Genomic DNA, 23352 nt, shown 5'->3' on the forward strand with positions numbered 1-23352 from the left:
AACTATCAACGCAGAACTTCAGGACCACGAATTCAACTGGAAGACCACTAAAGCTACCAGACACCACAAACTGTATATTATTTTTTGATTGCACTGAGCTCTAATTCAACCCAAAATCTATTCCTCATGACTCTGTAATCTATTTGTAGATGTGTGATTCTCATGTGTGTGTGTGTTTGTGTGTTCGTGAGAGAGTGTATTTTATTTCCATCGGGTTTAGATTTTTTTAGTATAATAAACTCACCTGTTTCTTGTTTAAACTCAAGAAAATCTGTCTAATTGGTTCTTTTATGATCACAACAAAGGTAAAAGGTAAAACACTCACTGAAGTGGTCAGCACATCAACTGGTTAAAAAGGAATAAAACCTATTACGGTCAAACAAGAGGAAGGGCAAGAGGGGAGCCTTGTGACCCCTCCTCACCTGATCATAACACAAAGCAATCAGAATTGTGAACCCTAGATATTTTTGTCTCCCTTTTCTGCAATGATCCTCCACCAACTGAGTGATACCAGATAAATCTGCACAGAGTAGGGTTCCAACCAAAATGCCCTGGTCAGTGCCTTACTGCATTGTTCATTTACCTTCTGAGCTTTTAAGGAAAATACCAACAACTTCTTTCATATTTTAATTTTTGCTGCAGTGGCTACAGCCAATGATAATAGGAATGTATTTGTGTGTGTCTTTCTCTCTTTGCACCAGCAAGGAAACCTAGGCCAGACTATACAAAATTGGAGTACATGTCTTCAGCAGGCTATCTTCTCTGCACCTATTGGCTGCCAGCAAGTTTTTACTTTAAAACAAACAGCTGAATTTGATCCCAAAGTATCAGAATGTGACAACATCATTTAGCATTCTGATAATGCTAAATGAATCAGAACTGGCTCAGTCTAGTCACTTCAGGCTCAGAATTTGATTTGATACTTATCCCAAATATTGATATTAACAGATTACTGTGTCTTGGTGTATATAAATGACTACAGGGTTTCAGTTTTGCTGTTTGTAAAGGATGATAGTGCCACACTGAGACCACACTATAACACAGTCCACAGGGTCCACATCACGGGACCATGTTATAGACGAGACCGCAAAAGTGCCAAGCCAGTAACCAGAATAATAAAACAAAGAAAACCCAGACAATCAATTCAAATAAATTGAATTTTATTTCTTCTGCTTGCAGAAATGTAAATATACATGTACTATCTATCGGTCATTATTGAACAGATGGACATGTGTTGAAGAAATCAGTCATTTTTAACTGTTCCCATTTACTCTTTACCTCCGTCTTTGCTAGACATAGGATGTTCTAAAGTTGAGTCAGGTGTTGATCTTTTGTTGGCTTTCAACCATCTCACCGATTCTTCTTGGTAGTGGATGATTGAATGGGATGATGGCATTGGCTGGGCGTGTCATCATCATCATCATCTTCAGCTTGCTGGACGTTTTGAGGGTTTGGATCTGTTACACTGGCTAATATTTGATCATCTGTCATCAGCTCGTTGGTAGTTTCTTGGGCGTCAATATTCAGCCATGCATTGATGTCTTCAGTATAATTCAGCTCCAAGTACCAACCTGGCGTTGTTTAGGTCGTGACATTGAATCTTTCAAAGTTCACAACTCTTCTTGCTGTCAGGTATTTCTTCTTCCTTGTCATTGCTATTGGTTTCCATCGTGAATGCCACACTCAGGTGTTTTTGATATAGTTCATTAACACTTCTTGCCAGGCATGGCTGCATATGTAGATTCTCTCTTTCATGTTGAATTTCTTCAGGCAAATTGTCATGCCATCTTTGCTGTCCAGCATTTTCTTCATCAGTTCTCTCCTGTAGTTACATTTGAAGGTTAATATGATGCCTTGGTCAAAGGTTGAATTTTTGAAGTTGTGTTTTTCAGCAGATAGATTGTTTTTTATTTGTTCATGGGATGTGGGCATCTCTGGCTCAGCCAGCATTTATTGCCCATCCCTAATTGCCCTGAGTGGCCATTTCAGAGGGTGTTTTAAGAGTCAACCACATTACTGTTGGTCTGGAGTCACATGTAGGCCAGACCAGGTAAGGACGGCAGATTTCCTTCCCTAAAGGACATGAGTGAACCAGATGGGTTTTTACAACAATCGACAATGGTTTCATGGTCATACTAGACTAGCTTTTTAATTCCAGATTTACTAATTGAATTCATATTTCACCTTCTGCTGTGGTGGGATTCGAACCCATGTCCCCAGAGTATTAGCCTGGGCCTCTGGGCTACTAGTCTGGTGACATTACCACTACGCCACTGCCTCCCCGGTTTTTTATGCATTTTATGTTCCCTTCTCATGTTACCAGGTTCTCTGAGGGTGGTGTGCAGGGCAGTTGTCAAACAGCAAGATGGCCATCTATGGTAGCTTTCTGTCTGAGATGCTTTCTGATGTTTGGTACAAATTCATGATCGAACCAGTCTTCAAAAAATTGATGACGTCATCCTGGCTTTGGCGCTTCTTGAGGCTTGGCATGGTAGTGATTTTAGGTTTAGATGATGGAAGCAGTGTGGTTTGGTGAATTTTCTGATGTCAAGCAGAGTCAGCTTGTGTTCCAGTTTTGTTGCCATAAAGGAGGACTGCCAACCTTGTCTTTGTCTATTTACATCCGAATGTTTTGTTGGTGTTTTTTCTTGTCACTAGTGTCTTCTCTGGTAACATTTTGTAGTACAGGGACATCTCATCACAGTTATAGTTCTTCAGTGTATCCTCCTTCGTGTAAAATCTTCTGTAGTTCAGTGGGAAATGATGTTGTGGCTGGCTCGTCTGCAGCACATTGTTCACCTCTTATAGTAACTTGTGAAACGCCATGCCAGTTCTTGAATCTTGCTAATCATCCTTTGCTGGTTCCAACCTTACTGAAGCATGAGTATTTCCATTCATTTGATGGTGAAACCTCTTAGCCTCAGCTTGAATAACAGGACCAGATATGGGGTACACCTTTGGCTCTCTGCTGGGTGAACCATGTGTATACAGCCTTGTCGAGAGGTGTGTTGTCAGCATTTGGGACCTTCCTTCTTGCTTGGCCACCTTCATCCATCTTCATCAACACCCTTCTCAAGTTCTCTTCATCTTTAAACCACCCACAAAGTGCTGATTCAGCGATTCTTTGTGAAACAGATGTTTGCATAGCACCTTCCTTGACCTGGGCAATAATTTTCAGCTTCCCGTCAATGGTGTAAGATTTTCTCTTTCACGAGTCAGTGCACATGGTTTCACATTAATCATTGCATGTGTATCAGTGCAAGTTTGACCAATATTTTTACAGACAAAACTGGCTCCTTGATTAGTTAAGAGGCTGCCATCTCCTTGGCTGGTTCTAAATCATTTGTGGAGTATTTATATTCCAACAATGTTGAGAAATACATCATAAAATGATAAATTTACGTGAAATCTTTGGGGTTCATGTTGCACCCACGTTATATTGAGTTCTGTGCTATAACGGATGATGTTATAGCGAGGTTCCAGTGTATAGTCTATTCAGCCCTAAATACAAGTTAGATTATGTGCAATTGTTTGTCCCTTCCCTTCTATTATATATAATTGGATGTCACAGTGCATACATCGTGACAGATTTCTTCAGTTCTTATGGGAGTCAACAAAAATGTTCATGCTATTAGAATAGAATTTGATATTGTAATTCTGCACTAATGCTTAATCATTGACTTGGTGTCCAATGTTCCACTACTGGAGCTATAAAGCTATATTATTACTTGTTTTGAGTTTCAGACAATAAGTGGTTAGGATGTGAAACTCACTACCACAAGGAGTAGTTGAGGAAAGTAGCACAGATGCATTTAAAAAGAAGCGACAGAAACACATGAGGCAGAAAGGAATAGAAGGTTATGTTGATGGGGTTAGATGAAGAGCGATGGGGAGAGGCACATGTGGAGCATAAACACTAGCATGGAGCAGTTGGGCCGAATGGCCTGTTTCTGCACTGTACATTCTATGTACTTCATGTAAATACAGATGACTGTGATGACGGAGGTGAACATTCCACTACTCACCCCTTAACCATTGTTTCCTGATCACAGAGTCAGTTGTTGAGAAGCTCACAAGTTATGACCCTCCCACAACCTGAAAGCTTGAGCGGGAAGGGGGCATTGTCTGAAATTGCTCAATAATGTAGGTGATAAATGGAGGAAAGGGCAATTAATAAACCACATGTTCAATCAATCAAGTATTTTTGTTAAGTTTTCAACCAGCACCTTGTCATAAGTTGAAAGGACACTGTTTGCACAACAGATTTTCCTTTTTTTTTGAATGGGACCTGAAAGGAATCACCAATAAGATGTTCTCTTTATCGCTCCATGTTTGAGTGGAGAGCAGATCATGGGAAGAGTTGGTTAAAGGAGTGAGGTGCGAAGAAGAATGAGAACGATACTTCCAATAAAGGAATTGGCTAAAGTGGGAATTAGGAGCAGAAATGAAAAGAGGAGCAGAGTAGTTTAATTGAAATTTAAGTAGAGAGAGCACAGAAACTTAAACTTAACAGTAGCTCAACTAATAAATATAGTAAGAATTGCAGCACAGGATTCCAAGGTAGAATTAGAGGCAGTTTGATACATTGGAGAAGGTTGTACTACAGACCTCTAATAGTGGGAGGGAAATGGAAGAGAAAATCTGTATATAGATCAGGGAAATGAGCAAAAAAGAATTGTTAAATGTAGTTATAAATAATGTAATAGATCAAGTAGATGAGTGAAATGTGAGTCAGTAAGGGAGAAAATGTTGTACAGATGTAAGATCACCATATCAGAATAGGAAAGAATTTAGAAAGCTGAGGAGTGAGCTGGCTGAGGTGAGGTTAATAGAGAATTTGGCACACAGTGGGCTGAATTTTACCAGCCCCTCAATGCCAAGGGTCATGGCGTGGGGGCCGGTAAAATTCTGCGGGGAGAGGCCTGCCTCGACCCACAACGTCGAGAAGGGCCCGCCGCATATTACCGGCGGCGGGGGGGCCTCATTGCGGCATGAACTGCGGCACACTCGTAAAATTCAGGCCGCAGTGTTGTAGATGAACAAGAGAATTAAAAAGATGCAGAATAAGTATATAGCATCGAGAAAGACAACATTTAAAGTGTAAGGATATGATAGATGAATAAAAAGAATAGAAATAAGGTTAAATTGAAAAACAGGATATATGGGGTCTATATGCATGATAAAAATTATACAAGAGAATATGGAAAGAGAAGGAATGTGGAAAATGAGAACTAAGTCTGAGCAGAGAAACTCAAAATATATTAAAACGAATAGTAAAGTATTCTACAAATAATCAGGAAAAATAGAATTGTGAGGTGGGACCCCTAAGTGCAGAGGAGAGTGAGTAAATAGAGAATAGTCAGGGGTACGTAACAGATACTTTGCATCAGTGTTTACAACAGAGATGGTATTGAGGAGCTGGTAAATCTTCAAGAGATTAAAAGTGAGAAAAGAGACACTATAATAAATAAAATGAAAGTTCTAGAGAAGAAATAATGGAGATGCTACAAATTATATTTCAAGACTCTATTAAGACTGAGTATGTGCCAGAGGACTGGAGAGTGGTCAATGCAATACCCATTTCCAAAACAGGAGATGGAACCAAGACAGGTAATGACAGGCCAGCAAGTTTAATATCTGTGGGACTAGATATTTTGAAATCTTTAATCAAAGATGAAATCACTAAAAATCAAGAGAAAGAGAAAATAATTTGAAGCAGACCATAAGGTTTTCTGAAGGGTACATTGTGCTTTATAAACTGACTAGAGTTATTTGAGGAAGGGTTTCTCCATTCGCTCTTTAAGGATACAGATATGGTGGCTGCAGTGGATGTGATGGATATGGACTTGCATTAAGCCAGAGGCAGGGTACCAAAAGAAGACTACTGGAGAACGATGAAGGAATATGGGGTTGGAGGGCGAGGATAGGAAATTGGATTAGAAACTAATTAGGAGGGGGAAACATTGAATAAGAGTAAATATAGATGCAAGTGGGCAGTGAGTTCATTCTGAGAACAACAACTTCTTGCTTTGATTCACAAAATGGTTCAAAACAATTAATTCCGAATCACATTTTGAATATCAAGAAATGTTATTACAGTAAACAGAATAAAATCTGCAAGTGATGCATGGCAAAGCCAAAGGCAAGTATACTAAAATAATATTGACATATTTACTTTAACATATAACAACAGGTAGAATGCTTTAATGCAGTTTATGTAATAATAAATACAGCTGTAGTAAAGGGCGCAATGAAAACAGAAGGTCAACCACTCCCATTGAGAAAGGGAAGAACCAAATCCTCCCAGTCATGACTTTCTCATAATTAAAACTTCACTGAAATATTAATTTTTTGTTTTTTTAAATCTCCAACACTTCCATAATATTTTGGAGATCAACAGGTACAATATGGGAATGAACACAAATGTAATTTGGGGAAGAATATAACAGTAACAAAGTCAACGTACCTCTATGTTATCTATGGGAATCTGAAGCACACATCTGGTTTTGAATCCCCCACTATCAACATCCTAGGGGCTACCATTGACCAGAAACTGAACTGGAGTAGCGATATAAATACCATGGCTACAAGAGCAGGTCAGAGGCTAGGAATCCTGTGGCAAGTAACTCACCTCCTGACTCCCCAAAGCCTGTCCACCATCTACAAGGCACAAGTCAGGAGTGTGATGGAATACTCTCCACTTGCCTGGATGGGTGCAGCTCCAACAACCCTCAAGAAGCTCGACACCATCGAGGACAAAGCAGCCCGCTTGATTGGCATCCCATCTACAAACATTCACTCCCTCCACCACCGCCGCACAGTGGCAGCAGTGTGTACCATCTACGAGATGCACTGCAGCAATGCACCAAGGCTCCTTAGACAGCACCTTGCAAACCCACGACCTCTACCAACTAGAAGGACAAGGGCAGCAAATGCATGGGAACACCATCACCTGCAAGTTCCCCTCCAAGTCACACACCATTCTGACTTGGAACTATATTGCCATTCCTTCACTGTCGCTGGGTCAAAATCCTGGCACTCCCTTCCTAACAGCACTGTGGGTATACTGACCCCACATGGACTGCAGCGGTTCAAGAAGGCAGCCCACCACCACCTTGTCGAGGGCAATTAGGGATGGGCAATAAATGCTGGCCTGGCCAGCGACGCCCACATCCCATGAATGAATTTTTAAAAACTGCCTATTGCTTTTGTCCTAGAAAATTAAGTCAAGTTTGCTTTAGCATTTGGCTCTGTGTCTACAGCATCTCAATTAGCCAAGTCCAACAGGCAATCGAAATAAAATAACACAAATTAATTATTAATCAAATAACAACATGCAGAGCTAGTTATAGGTGCTCACATCCAACAATTTATAGCACAGGACCAAAGGTTTTGATATAAGTGCAATCAATCAATAAAGGGGTTTAAGATCTGCACCCTGACACATTGCACAAACCTACCTTTGGGGTGGAGTAGGATCATAAACACAATATACCTGGCTGAGTAGAACTGGCAACTCTGTTCAAATTTAATTTTAGTTTCCAAGAATATTTCCTGACCTTTTGTATGGAAGATTTAACATTCACTGCCAACTTATTCGTTCTGGAACATGCCACATCTTTGTGTTTCAGTGATAGCCACCTTAATTTGCCTGAATCAGCACGACAATGGGGTGCTTCATGTGGAAGAGCTACTTAATTTATGACTAGGCTAGATTCTGAAAATGTTTTAAACCCTATAAGTAAATACTGCAATTGCCAGTTTTCATAATATTCATATTTTACTATGAAACTGAATTTCATACATTTCTATCAACAGACATTGCAAATTGAAGAAAAGTACAAAATTATAACTGATGGCCTATGCCCTCTCTCCATAAACAGAAAACCTTATTTATTCTAAAGCTGGCAAAATCACTTTTCCATGACCCTGTGATAGAAACTTTTCAAATCCTTGTTCCCTTGTTTAAATTTATTGGGATTTAAACTTGGCTTGGGTGGTAGCATGAAATGGGTGATAACGAATCAGAAGCCCATTTCACAGCCTGCAGAATTTTCTTTTCCATTGAAGCTTTGCATTACTGCCCAAGATAAATTCATACCCCATTGTATTTTTCTGTTTTTCTCTAGGTATCCCTAGGCCCTACACCACTTTGTCTTTCAGATGAGACATTGAAACTAGGAGGATGTAAAAGATCCCATGGCACTATTTCAAAGAAGAGCTGGGGAGCTCTCCCTAATGTCCTGGCCAATATCTAACCCTCAAACAACATAATTAAAACAAAATTGCTGTTTGTGGGAGCGTGCTGTTGCAAATTGGCTGTCGTATTTCCTACATTAAAGTTCAGGAAACTTCACCAGAAAGTTCAAAAATATGAACTGCGGCACAGTGGCGCAGTGGTTAGCACCGCAGCCTCACAGCTCCAGCGACCGGGGTTCGATTCTGGGTACTGCCTGTGCCGAGTTTGCAAGTTCTCCCTGTGACTGTGTGGGTTTTCGCCAGGTGCTCTGGTTTCCTCCCACAGCCAAAGACTTGCAGGTTGATAGGTAAATTGGCCATTATAAATTGCCCCTAGTATAGGTAGGTGGTAGGGGAATGGTGGGGATGTGGTAGGAATATGGAATTAATGTAGGATTAGTATAAATGGGTGGTTGATGGTCAGCACAGATTCAGTGGGCCAAAGGGCTTGTTTCAGTGCTGTATCTCCAAAAAAAATAAAAATCGTTGAAAATCTGGTTGCCAGTTATACTGCTTATGGTTTCCATATTGGACAATTCTACAGCCACGATGCAAAGAAAGATGGTTTCTGAAATGAATGAACTCGAAGCTTCAGGTTTCCCAGGACTAAGTAAACTTGCCTACAAGGAAGAAGATAGCTCTTGCGTCGCTTCTGAAGATGACAATGACAATGCAAAACAAGAAAAGACAACATTTCCAAAGTACTTTGTTGGCTGTAAAGTGCTTTTGGACATCCTGAGGTTGTGAAAGGTGCTGTACAAATGCAAGTATTTCTTTCTTTACCAACTGTGAAAGTGAGTACAACCCCTGTTGATGACATTTGAGTTGGAAGTACAGAAGAGTATTACCAACTGAATCTCCACCCAGCTCTCCCAAGTAAGGAAGCACTGAGGGGTGAAACTGATCAATACAGGCAGCACAAGATGGACTAATAGCAAATCGGCAGTTGAATTTTCACCGCGCCCAATTTTCTTTCCACTGAAGTTCACAGATCGATAGTTCAAATTCTTTTTGGAGGCTCGTTTTTTAGTGTCAATGGTGCTTTTACTGAGTTTGAAATTAAAAATCTTGGCAATATTTTCCAAGCCATTGGAAACTAACTGCCGAGGTGAAAAATCTGCTGCCGATTCGCTGCGACATATTTTGCACTGCTAACATAGACCAATATCTCCACCCGCGCCAATTCCACCCCCTGCCCGCCACCCACCCTGCTCTTTAATCAGCACTGTTCTAGATTGGCCTCCGATCAAGTAATCACTCAATGGTTCATGGATAATGAATCTTTATGTTGAACTATCAGCAAATCATTGAGAAATTAGAAATCAAGAAACATGGATAGAGTTAAAGAAATACTCCAAGATAAAACATATTTAGAGTGCATGAACATAAAATTTGCTACATTTAATGCACATGAAAATCTGTGCCCTTTTTAACTTAACTTTGATGTTCCTTTGAGGAATGAACCTTGTCCTTTAAATGCACATTTTATAACCTTGTCTTTTAATGCTAAAAAGATTACAAATGTTTTCGTTATTAATAACTGGCTTTATGAAAACAGTTATCATGTCCATGCTGTTTCCTAGACTGGGTGTTTAGATTTTACAAATTGTTTTGCCGATTTAACAGGCATTTAACAGATTTGCAAAAGGATTTAGATCAGTTATGCAATTGTCCAGAAAAATGGCAAGTTTAATTGTGGATAAAGTGAGGTCAAAATGTGAGACATAAGTGTCCCCTGACAAGAAGATTTAAAAAGGCATCTGGGTTTGATAGCAAGCACATCACTTTCAATGTCCAAACGATGTGGTGATGCAATTAATATTGCATTTCAGGCTGTATAGCAATAACAATACAATAAAGGTTATTTTAAGGTTTTACAATCCATTGGTCGGAGTACTCTATCTATTTCTGGTCACACTCCTCAGATATGCACTAGGAAGGCATAGGAAAGAGCAGAAAGACAGGTTGCAAGTGTAAAGGTGATGACTTGTGACAGAAGACTAAGATTTACAGACAAGAAAGAAGGCACTTAAAGGAGAAAGCTGAAGTACAAAAATATTACTTTAAAAAATCTACGTTATTACTTCAAAATAATCCTGACAATTAGGACCAGAGGATATAAATAGAAATGCGTGAAAATTGAATTTGAAACTGGAATCAGAAAATAGCGATTCTCTGTTTTTGGAATAATCTGCAATTGGGATAGTAGAGATAAAGCATTGAAAATAAGGTTGGATATTATGATGGGAGAGTTAGGGTATTAGAAGGATGAACTTTGATAGACAAAATAGCTTTTACTCACACATGAATATTTTTTTCTTACCTCCTTACACAGACTTAAATAGTACTGTTAGCACAGATTGGCACATACTTCAATTGCCATTTTCAACATACCAAGTCTTGACTCTCTTAGGTAGTTACACTTAATGTTTCTTAACCACATTCAATACAATCCACTCCCAATCATCATTCCAAGAATCTATGCAGTTTCCCCAGCTCAAGTTGTTAAGATTTCTGTGGAGGATAAAAATCCAAAAAGTGATGGTTACTACATTTAAGGCTGGATAGTCAACCACTTTCTAGGAGCTTTCCATTTCTTTCTTAACCTTTTTAATTCTAGTTACTTTGAAGTGAAAATGTTTAATTAACATTTGTTCCAAGACATTTTTATTCAATATTCAAAGCGAAAGAAATCGTGCAATTTTTGCAGAGGCTGGGTTCCATTTTGTAGATTCAATTTTAACTCTTTGATCATTTGCAAAAGTCAAGCAGACTTGTCAAGGTAAAAAAAGAGGTGCAGTCCTTCTTAATGTCAATCAAGATAAAGTTGTATTGTGATTTGTTAGCTAAGGAATTGGCATTCAACACCAACCAAATGAAGCATGGTCTCCAAAACAATATGTGGCTTAGTAGAGGACTTCTAATATTATATAAAGAGAATCATGTTTTATTTCAAATATGTATGCGGCTCATTCTGACACCAGTTGACATATTCACTTTAAATTTATAAACTAATGCATGCACAAGGTTGTAGGATTGGACAATGAGTGATGTCTACACCACAAATATTGGGTTCATAGAGTGCTGTTGATGGTCAAAACATTGTCTAAAAGGAACATGCCACATGTCACCTCTGTCAACAGAACCGGTGCCAAAATACTTTTGACCTCGACACCAACAAATTTTAAAATAAATTGCTCTGTGGCATCAAGGGCTCATTTCACCGAAAGTAAAAATTGGATACTGTCGCTAGAATAGTCTTTGTGGTTTTTTTCATTGCAATATAATTAGAGATTAACCTTACTACCTGAACAAAAGGCTTGTGTTTTTGCAGATAAGCCAACTGTTGTAATGTCCCTTGCTCATGCTGACAGTGCATTTTCAGCACTCCACTCCATTTGCATTGGGCAGTGCAGATTGCCACACAACAACAACAAAAACATGTATTTATTAGCGTCTTTAATGTAGTAAAGCATCCCAAGATACTTCACAGGAACATTCTCAAAAAAAAATTGATACAGAGCCACATAATGGGATATTATGGAAGATGATCAAAAACTTGGTCAAAGAGGTAGACTTTCTTAAAGGAGGAAAGAGAGTTAGAGAAGTGGAGAAGTTTAGAGGGGAGAATTCCAGAGCCTAGGCCCTCGGCAGCTGAAGGCACGGCAGCCAATGGTGGAGCAATTAAAGTCAGGAATGGGCAATAAACCAGAATTGGAGGAGCGCAGATATCTCGGACAGTTGAAGATGGAGGAAGTTACAGAGGTGGGGGGGGGGGCCGAGGTCATGGAGGGATTAGAAAACAAGGATGAGAATTTTAAAATCAAGGTATTACATAAGCGAGAGCCAATGTAAGACAGCGAGTACAGGGGTGATGGGTGAATGGAACTTGATGCGAGTTAGGACACAAGCAGCAGAATTTTGGATGAGCTTAAGTTTCTGACGTGCAGAAGGTGGGAGGTTGCCAGCAGTGTATTGGAATAATCAAGTCTAGAGGCAACAAAGGCATTGATGAGAGTGTCAGCAGCAGATGAGCTAAGGCAGGGCTGAAGCTGGATGATGTTATGGACACTTTGACAGAGAGACTATCCTGTGTCTCACTACCTTGCTTCATATCTTTATCTGATGGAGGCTTTCGAATTTCAATGTTAGGGAACCATGATGGAGCAGAAGGAGTTAAAATAGATCTGAATGTCAGAGCATAGGAATAGCAGGATAAAGTGAGAAAATATTGGTCTAAAAGCTGAAGAATCAACAGGTTAGGAGAAGAGAAGAACAGGTGATGTTCAAGAGAGAGGTTATAAAAACAGAGGGGACAGATAAGGGAGGCGTTAAAGAAAAGAAATAAATGGTTTGCTAACCAACTCAGAACACTGAAGAATTCTTTTGAGCTCAGTCAGACTGATTCCACTGCAGGTGCTAGGGATTTTCCACTAGCACCTAGGGATTTTCCACGAGCACCGATGAAAGGTTGCGGCAACTATTATGGGAGAGTTTGGGTACTAGAAGACTGACCTTTAAATGGACAAATGGAAGGAGAACTTTGTTCACATAGCACCATGTCCAGCTTCTAGATGACATCAATGAAGAACGCCTCGCAGGCTAGAAGTGGCACTATGTTAACGAATTTCTCCCCCGCAATCTTTTCCCACTGTGACTTTTCTAATGTTCTTACTTAATAAAGCAATTAACCTCAAGTCATCAAATCTGAAGCGGGAGGCAGAGATATTGGGCTGGATTTTGTTCTCCCCCAGACGTCAAAGTCCATGGCGGGGGTGGTGCCTGGGGGGGTGCGCCTGACGATGCCTCCGGGACAGGGCCACCACACACCCCGCGCCGGGAGGGCCTGGCCAGATATTACCGGCAGCGGCGAGGCCTCGTGGTGGCCCCACCACCCCCCCCCCACCCCCACCCACACCGCTCGGCGACGGGTCCCCCATTTGAATATTTAAATAAATTAAAATTAATGAATTAATGATACTTACGTCGCTGCCTGATGTCACAATGCAATCTTTGGGCCGGTTCTTGCTATAGAGGGAGTACAGCAAAGGTTTACCAGACTGATTCCTGGGATGGTGGGACTGACGTATGAGGAGAGATTGAGTCGGTTAGGATTATATTTGCTGGAGTTCAGAAGAGTGAGGAGGGATCTCATAGAAACCTATAAAATTCTAACAGGACTTGACAGGGTAGATGCAGGAAGGATGTTCCCGATGGTGGGGGAGTCCAGAACCAAGGTTCATAGTCTAAGGATATGGGGTAAACCTTTCAGGACTGAGATGAGGAGAAATTTCTTCACCCAGAGAGTGGTGAGCCTGTGGAATTCACTACCATAGAAAGCAGTTGAGGCCAAAAACATTGTATGTTTTCAAGAAGGAGTTAGATATAGCTCTTGGGTCTAAAGGGATCAAAGGGTATGGGGCGAAAGCCGGAACAGGCTACTGAGTTGGATGATCAGCCATGATCATAATGAATGGCGGAGCAGGCTCGAAGGGCCGAATGGCCTACTCCTGCTCCTATTTTCTATGTTTCTATGTCTATGTTTCTCCTGCGTCTTCGGAGTCCCATCCAGGGATACGAGGCACCACGCTGGTGGGGAGGGGTGGAAGGTATGTTTATCAATGCGGGAGTTGGGGGAACAGTAACATCATTGGTGGAGGGGATGGTGGGAAGGGATGGAGTTTAAAGTTTGTGCAGTTTGGGGTGGACGTAGGTCAGATGGACAAGGCAAGTGTTTTGGGGGGTGCGGTAAAGGGCAAATAATTAATTTTATTGTTATGGGGGGGGTGGGAGAGGGGCAGAAGAAATATCTGTATTTCTTTTCATTTACATTAACTTTAAATATTTAAATTTCCCAGTAGGGCCCAAAGCCCTTTAAAAATAGCGTCAGCGCCTGCACTCAGGCAGCTGACACCATTGCCAGGGACTAACAGCCAGCCGTCTCCACATGCTCGGGGGGGGGGGCTCCCCCCACCAGCTATTTAAATGAGCCGCCGCACATAGATTGAGGCGGTTGTATGACATGCAGCCTATTTTTTCGCCCGCTGCCAACATCGGTGGCAGGCGCAGAGGATTTAGCCCGAAATATGCTATTAACCCGTCAGATCGGAGTGCAAAAGGGTAGACAACTTAACGAATACTTGTCATTATGTTGCTTGAGAATCAGGTGTCAGCTTTTGAAATAAGATTCTGTAAAGCAATTCTTTAAACTTGTTGTTACGGTTTATTGGATTAACAAGGCATTTAAATTTGCATTAGATTTGTCAGTTCTGAAGAAGGGTCACTGACCCGAAACGTTAACACTGCTTCTCCCTCCACAGATGCTGCCAGACCTGCTGAGCATTTCCAGCATTTCTTGTTTTTATTTCAGATTTCTAGCATCTGCAGTATTTTGCTTTTATTTAAATTTGCTTGTTTGACAAGCTTCCATCATACCAAAGCTGTAAATTTTTCATTCTCTGCAATCACTTGTATAAATGTAAATAGCAAAATCAGACATGAAAATCCTAATTCTAAATGCAATTGCTAAATTTTGCCTCTTCAATTAATTAATACCTGGATTGACAACATTTTGTGCAGCTTATATATCACCATGTGTACCAATGATGCCATGCATAGGCTGGCAGGAATGCCACTACCTGGGTGGTATTGTTGGACCCATAGATTTGGGAAAAGCCAAAAGTAATGATTTCTTTCTCATGATGAAATGTGTTGGGCATGACTATCACCAACACAGTCTTCAACCACCCAGCTATACATAATTCATGTTTCTCAGAATTGACATCTAATTGATGTACATTCTCCAGCAGTCTTACCTGCAGGATCCTTTAAGACACTTAACTCCTACCTCTATGACAAGGCTTTTGATCACCTATCCTTCTTTGGCTCAGAGTGACTTTTTGTCCAAAATGGATCACCTCCTTAATTCGTAGAAGCCTTCCTCAGTTGGACTGCGGTCCCAGCGGCAGCCTCTTAATCGTCCACCACCGGTCATATCCCATCCGTGGTACCGCCGTCCATCTGCGTGGGCTCGGAACCCGCTTTCAGTCCCGGCGGCGGGACAAGCTGGGATTTGGAAAAACGTCAGCCATAGATGCACGCTTGCACCTCGCCTCTTTTAATCCTTTCTCATGGTTAGCAACACCACAGGAGACATAAATATTGGTATTCTGATATACTTTGGCACATTTAGAAAATGTTTCAAGCTGAGTAGATTATGAAATTTGAAGCTGTTGTGCCCTTGTTTGCTCAGGATCTCCAGCTCATTATTGACTGGTTGAGTTTTATCATAATCTTATATCATAAGCCTGAAGAAACCAGAGATCTTGAATCTGTGAGCCCCATGGAAACACTGCACCAAACTTACCATTATCATTGGTAATATTGAACTCAATAAAGTCAGCGAGTTCACTTTTCTTATCAGCAAGTAGTTAAATGATGCTGCAATGGACAATGAGGTGCGGTCTCCTGATGGAAAGGTCACATTAGGCCAATTCCATCTCTGAATGGTAAGACAAAACTAACTGCAAAATCCTCAAGTGCACAAAGACCACAATGGCCCATTTAAAGTAGGAAAATCGTGGCCCCCATAAACTCCTTTGTGTGAGGCCTGGCCATTTTTACTCCCAGCCCACATTTACATTTCTCTGCAATGGGAGTGACATAAGAACTGACAGGACATGCAGGTATAGGAAATTAGATGGAAGGCCAACTCCACTGGACACACGAGAATGATCCCCAGCAAGTTAAGTGAGGAGGGAGGATTGTTGGCTGATCACAGCCACAGTGGCAGGGAGGGAGGGAAAGCTCAGTGGGGAGCAGGCCCAAGGCTTCCTTGTTGGGGCAGGAGGAGCAAATGTTAAAAAAAAGGCAAATAACCTGGGTGTTCTCTGATACTGATTGCTGCCAACTTTTTACTGAAGGGTTAGGTGCCATGCAGGCTTCCCAATCCCACAAGTTAAAATTGCGTCGCAGCACCAATGATATCATCGTACCACGTTTTTCCCCTTTTAATTAGACCCCTACCTGCCTGAGGCAGGTGACCGCCATGCTGTTAGAATATCAGCTTTCAAAATGGTGCTTTTCAAATGGCACAGGGTGGGAATGCATTTGGAATGCAGTGCGAATCCCTCCTGCCATTTTAACATCTTGCCCGCCTCATTTGTGTCGGATGGCCGGAGCAAAAATCAGGGCATTGGTTTCTCAGACCCAGATTACTGATAAAAAGGTCCATTTGGTTATAATAATACTGTTCGGTATTAAGATTTTCTATCAGGATTTGGTTGTAACAAAGGGCATTTTACTTATTCTTGGCCATGCTTCTTGTTTCATCTTCTTTCTGAAACCCTAGTTTAATCTGATGCTTAAAGGTCATGGTGGGTTCAATTTGTGTCTCTGGAGAAGATAGTTCTCTGCTACTCAGGGACACAGTCATATTGGCGTTTGCTTTCTGTTTCACGAGTCAACTTCTGTTTTCTCTCCATTTCACCATTTTATAAAGCTTACTAGCCAAGGCTGGATAATTGTTTCCAATCCTCCATGCATGATCATAAATAACCAGAAGAGTTCAAGAGCAGCCCAGTGTAATGAACCCTTCAAATTCCTTCCAACCAATTGGTCTCCATGCCAGTATGGCCAAGAGTAGAAATTCAGTATACAGATAGTCGCAACAGAAAATGCCATCTCCTATTGGAAGCAAAGCTCCTACCTGTTGCATCATTATGCTGCAAATGCTTTGATACAGTACAGATTGCAGACACAAAAGAAAGTTTACAGGATACTTGAGGAGGTAAATCACACATTTGGAACATTAATTAAAAATAATTGCCAAACAGGTGAAGTCAATGGTAATCACAAAGAAAAAGGATAGCCCAAAAAATCACTTTAATGCAAACCTAGAGCAAGTGGATCAAATTGTTTACTTGGGTATTCTAATATCACCAGATGGTTGAAGCAATAAAGAAGTTAAACTGTGGGTAGCAATTGCAAAAGAAGTGTTTAATGTGGCGGAATTTCAATGTGAATGTAAAATCAAGCTGGTGCTATGAACTGGAAGCTCAATAATTACTCGATCCTAGAGGTGCAATTCCAGGGTGCTTGTGGCAGGGGAGAGTACGGGAATAAGTGGAAGTCAGATCTGAAGGGGCTTTTCCGCATTCAGTAAAAATGTCATCAAATTCTGATCCAGGGACAGTTTATTCTGTCAGTCACATTCGCATTCATCCAATACTCCAGGGGCATGTCTGTGGGAATGCCTAGGCTACCCCAGGAATCCCACCAGATGCATCACTAATAGTACCTATGACTGCTGACTGCAGGCTTCATTTCTATTCCAGAACTATTGAAGGTCTCACCAGTGAAAAATCCAATGAGAACCAATTGCAGAGGAATTGATTACTGTCATAGGCTATATTCCACCTTTGCTAATATCGAAAAATTTCATCCCTCCATGGTTTTCAGGTTGATCCTGCATCTGGTATTTCCTCTGAGTGTGGTAGGGTGCTTGGAATTGCCATGGGGTTACTACCAGGTTAAAGCAGTGGGCGGAAGTTCTGCCGCACCATATTTCCTGCATTGGCTGCACGGAATTTGTCATAAGGTCAGGAATGGGGCTGTTTGCTCAGGATTTCATAGTGTTCAGTTCTATTCACAACTTCTCTGTTAATGAACCAGCCCAAATCAGCTTGCAGCAAGACCTAGGCAACGTCCAATCTTGGGCTGAAAAATGCCATGTGAAGACCAGCTGAAACAAGAAAAAGCCCAGCCAAGTCCCGCTGATCAACAGGAGTATTATCATCAAGTTTCCCAATATCTTAGGGGTCTTAGTTGGCCATATACTTTCTGGACCAGCCATAGCAATATCATAGTTACAAGAATAGGGCAGTGGTTGGGCACTCTGGTACGGATTGCTCATCTCTTGACCCCAAGTCTTCTCCACCATCTTCAAAGCTCAAGTCAGAGTGTGATAGAATACTCACCACTCACCTGGATTGGTCCAACTGCTACAACACTCAAAAAAATCAACACCATTCAAGACAGGACAATCCATTTGATTGTCTCCTCTGCCACTGGATCAAATAGTTGTCAGTCACTGTGGCCGCAGTATGTCCTCTCTACAGGGTTTACCACAGCAACTCACCAAGCCTGCTTCAATTATGCAGAAGTTGTTTGCAGCCCCTTTATCACTGCACTGTAGACTGGCTTTTTTAAATGGATCGTTCAGATGCTGAGCGGGAATGTCTCATAGATGAAGTGCTTCCTGCACTAGACTTCCTGGTCGCAGGTAGGGTTGGTGGCAAATGGCAGGCATAGCTAGTCCATCTCCAGTGCTCTGGCACCCCTTGCTTGGTCTGTCTTCTTCCTTCTCTTTCATTATATTAAGCATTGAAAGAAATCCCCATAGTTTGCAGTTGAATAGCAGCAAATAGCAATGAACAGTGCATCTATAAAGGATAAGTTCCAGGCAAGAGAGAACCTTGATGGCTTTTAACAGCCATTTGAAATCATCAAATGGCAGGGAGACCGTGGTGTAGTGATAATGCCACTGGATTAGTAATTCAGAGGCCCAGGTAAATGTCCTGGAGACATGGTTTCAAATTCCACACAGCAGCTATTAATTAACAAATTCAATTAATCAATAAAAATCTGGAATGGAAAGCTAATCTCAGTAATGGTGCCATGAAACTATCATCGATTGTCATTACAATCCCATCTGGATCACTAATGTCCTTAAGGGAAGGGAATCTGCTATTCTTACCTGGTCTGGCCTCCATGTGACTCCAGACCTGGAGTAAGGTGGTTGATTCTTAACTGGCCCAGCAAGTCACTCAATTTTCAAGGGCAATTAGGGATGGGCAACAAATGTTGGCCTTGCCAGCGATGCCAGCATCCCATGAAAGAATAAAAAATAGCTGAGTGCCATTGTGATGCAAGAGTTCAAGAAAATTGTAAGGGTCATCTTTAACACCTGCTTTGCTTTCATTTAAAGGCTAAGTTCCTAAGAACCTACACTTCCAGCATGGAGCTCAATCAGTGCACTGACCAGAAAATGGGACAAGGAAATTAGCATTCAGGATTCACGATGATTTTCTACAGCCAATTCTGTGCATGAGAGTGCCTTACCTCATGTCCCCTTCATTGTTCAGGTATCATGTATTAAGTGTTATCAGCCACCTACTTCTGACTTTTAGATTTGATTGGCTTCAAGTGAGACACTGATTAAAATGGCAGACGTATTGGGCAGCAATTCCTTGCACCATTGTTCCTCAACCTTACCAAGTGCAATCAGGAAGCTAATAAGCAAGGTGACATGATTTTAGGGATATCCTTATCAAAAGGAAAGGAAAACGTGAAGGCCTGTCAGATGTATTTTTCTTCCCTGCCACCCCTTCCCGCACCCCTTTTGTAAGTTCTCCTGTGTGCATGTGTCACTGTACACATTAATTGAGAGTGCTAGAAGGCAGAGGAACCATTCCCATTTGTTCATCAATGTGCTTCCTAACCATTGACTCATAAATATGCAAGTAGGGGTGGGGAGTATTGAATCACCATATCTTTTAAAATTAATTTTTAACTAGTCCAATGTAGTGTTTTCTTCTCAAATCGGCTTCAGTGTGACCTGCCTCTACAATGGAAAGGAAAGAAATCTCCATCCTTGCTTATTATGTTCATGCTAATTCAAAGGGAGTTTTCTGACCTCTGCCTGTGTGGATTGGTTAACAACAGTTAGGAGTAACAAAGTCCACCAAGGTGATAGAAATAATTAATATTGATCATTGGGCTATCAAACACTTATAATTGCATCTGTAGCTTTTACAACTAGCTTGTGCAGGCTTCTATGAGCAAGATTCGCACACAGTCAAACTGTGTCTAGAAGGTATGCGAATTGTTCATTTTGTTTTATTCGTTCTTGGGATGTGGGTGTCACTGGCAAGGCCAGCGATTATTGCCTAGCTCTCGTTGTGCTAAGAGGTTTGTTGATGGATCGCCTTCTTCAAGTCCTGCATTTATATCAGTTTGATTGTGACCATAATATGGTAGAATTTTACATTATGTTTGAAAGTGAGGTAGTTCAATCTGAAGCCAGGGTGTTAAATCTGAACAAAGGAAATTATGAAGGTATGAGGGGCACATTGGCTGAGCTGGATTGGGAAAATACATTAAAAGGTATGACAGTACATAGGCAATGGATAGTCTTTAAAGAATTACATACTTTACAGCAACTATACATTCCTTCAAAGCACATAAACACCAAAAGAAAAGGCAGTCAACCGTGGATAGCAAAGGAAGTTAAGGATTGTATAAGATTAAAAGAAAAGGCCTATAAAATTGCCAGAAATAGTAGTAAACCTGAGGATAGGGAGGATTTTAGAATACAGCAAAGGAGGATGAAGAAACTGATAAAGAAAGGGAGAATAGAATATGAATGTAAACTAGCAAAAAACATAAAAATGGACAGTAAAAGCTTCTATAGGTATGTAAAAAGGAAACATCTGGCTAAGACAAATGTGGTCCATTACAGTCAGAGTCAAGAGAATTTATCATGGGGAATAATGAAATGGCAGAAAAACTAAATGATTACTTTGTATCTGTCTTCACTGAGGAAGATACAAGAAATCTTCCAGAGTTAGAGATCAAAGGAACTAGGATGAATGAGGAATTGAAGGAAATTGTTATTAGTAAGAAGGTTGTATTGGGGAAATGAATGGGGCTGAAGGCTGATAAGTCCCCGGGACCTGATATTCTACATCCCAGAGGTAGCTTTGGAGATAGTGGATGCATTGGTGATCATCTTCCAAAATTCTATAGATTCTGGAATGGTTCCTGCAGGATGGAAAGTAGAAAATGTCACCACACTATTTAAGAAGGGATTGAGAGAGAAAACAGGGAGCTACAGACCTGTTAGCCTTACATCAGTAGTAGGGAAAACACTAGAATCTATTCTAAATGATGTGATAAATGGATACTTGGATAATGGTATCTTAGCCTTTATTGCAACAGGATTTGAGTACAGGAGTAGAGAAGTCTTGCTTCAATTGTATAGAACCTTGGTTAGACCGCACTTCGAGTTCTGTGTGCAGTTTTGGCCCCCTTGCCTTAGGAAGAATATTATTGCCATATAGGGAGTGCAATGAAGGTTCACCAGACTTGTTCCCGGGTTGGTGGGACTGTCCTATGAAGAAAGATTGGGGAAACTGGGCCAGTATTCACTACAGTTTTGAAGAATGAGAGGTAATCTCATTGAAACCTACAAAATACTTAAAGGGATAGACAGGGGAGATGCAGGTAAGATGTTTCCCCTGGTTGGGGAGTCTAGGCACATTGCTTCAAAATAAGGGGGAAGCCACTTAGGACTGAGATGAGGAGAAATGTCTTTACTCAGAGGGTTGTGAATCTTTGGAATTCTCTACCCCAGAGGGCTGTGGAAGCTCAGTCATTGAGTATGTTTAAAGCAGAGATTGACAGATTTCTAAATACCAATGACATAAAGGGATATGGGGAGATAATGTGGGAAAAAGGCATTGAAGTGGATGATCAGCCATGATCGTATTCAATGGCAGAGCAGGCTTGATGGGCTGAATGGCCTACTCCTGCTCTTATGTTCCTATGTTCCTAAGATTCAAGTGTGTGACTTGCTGGGCCACTTCAGAGGGCAATTAAGAGTCAACCACATTGGTGTGGGACTGGAGTCACGCATACAGGCCAGACCAGATATGGATAGCTTGTTTCCTTGACTATAGGACATTCGTGAACCAGTTAGGTATGTATGACAATCCAATAACTTTACAATTCCTTACTCCCTACCAGATTCATGGCACGATGCATTCATTTAGTTGTAACATGTTGTGCTATATGTGTGCATTCACTTAAAGCCAATCAAATCTATAAGCCAAAAATAGATGACTGATAGCACCTAATACACAATACCCGATCAATGAAGGGGATATAAGATAGGAGATTTTCTTATATTTTGTTCAAAGTTCAAACTTCATACAATCACAGCAGAATTTTTATGATGCATTTCATGAAAAGACAGATTAAATACAGGTCATTGATATGCTGATGGATCTTTGCACTGTGACCTTGGTTTTGGAGTTCTGCTGAAGTTATTTCAATTCTTTCCTAGTCAAGCAGATGCTCGGGTTATCCACCTCCCTTGCCTTTTTTGCCACCTGGTGACTTGGGAAAACACAAAGTGAATTTGCTCACCTCTTACTTGATGGCAAAGTGAAGAGAGGGAAGTTGTCACATGGTGAACTGGAATGAGTAAACCCACTTCAAGGCACTCCAGAGTACAGCGCATTAGAGCAGAAACATTCAGTATCATCATTGTGAGCACCTCATCGGAGTCCCTAATAAAGTATGAAGTTTTCTAATGCTTTTCGTGGACACTAAATAATAGGAGTTTATTGTTTTGTTTTGAATAACAAAGAGTATCATATATAAAACATAATGTTATATAAGATATAACCATACCCCAGATATGGCAACCTGGTGGATATGTTACTGGATAAACAATTACAAGATTGGATTAATAATCCCACCAAAGCAGTTTGAATTTGAATTCAGTTTTTAAAAACAATATGGAAATGAAACGCTGGTATCAGGAAATGTTACCAAGAGGCTATCAGATTGCGATAAAAACCCAACTGGTTCACTAATATCCTTTAGGGAGTGAAAAATGCTATCTTTACCCAGTCTAGCCTAAATGTGACTCCAGTCTACATCAACATGGTTGACTCTTTCTAACCCTTTGAAGTAGCCCAGCAAGTGACTCGGTTAAGGGCAACTATGGATGGGCATTAAATGTAGTCCTAGCCAGTGACACACACATCCCGAAAATGAATTGTTAAAAAACAAATTGGTAATATCCAAAAAACGTACATCTATTCATCGATATCAAAATATATCATCGCTATACGAGTTCCTTATTGCTATGTTTAGTATTTCTACACACACTGAACCACTTACTTAAACAAATTATCAGGAAAGCTAAATTGTCTGGAATGGATAACGAACACAAATTAGATAACATTCTTCACAGTCTTAAAATAGTTTGGAGCTCCCTAAAAGTTTTCTTATGTGCAAATATCAAAAGGTTTTACTAACCTCTTT

This window comes from Heterodontus francisci, chromosome 25, assembly GCF_036365525.1.
Source record: "Heterodontus francisci isolate sHetFra1 chromosome 25, sHetFra1.hap1, whole genome shotgun sequence".
NCBI classification, from domain to species: Eukaryota; Metazoa; Chordata; class Chondrichthyes; order Heterodontiformes; family Heterodontidae; genus Heterodontus; species Heterodontus francisci.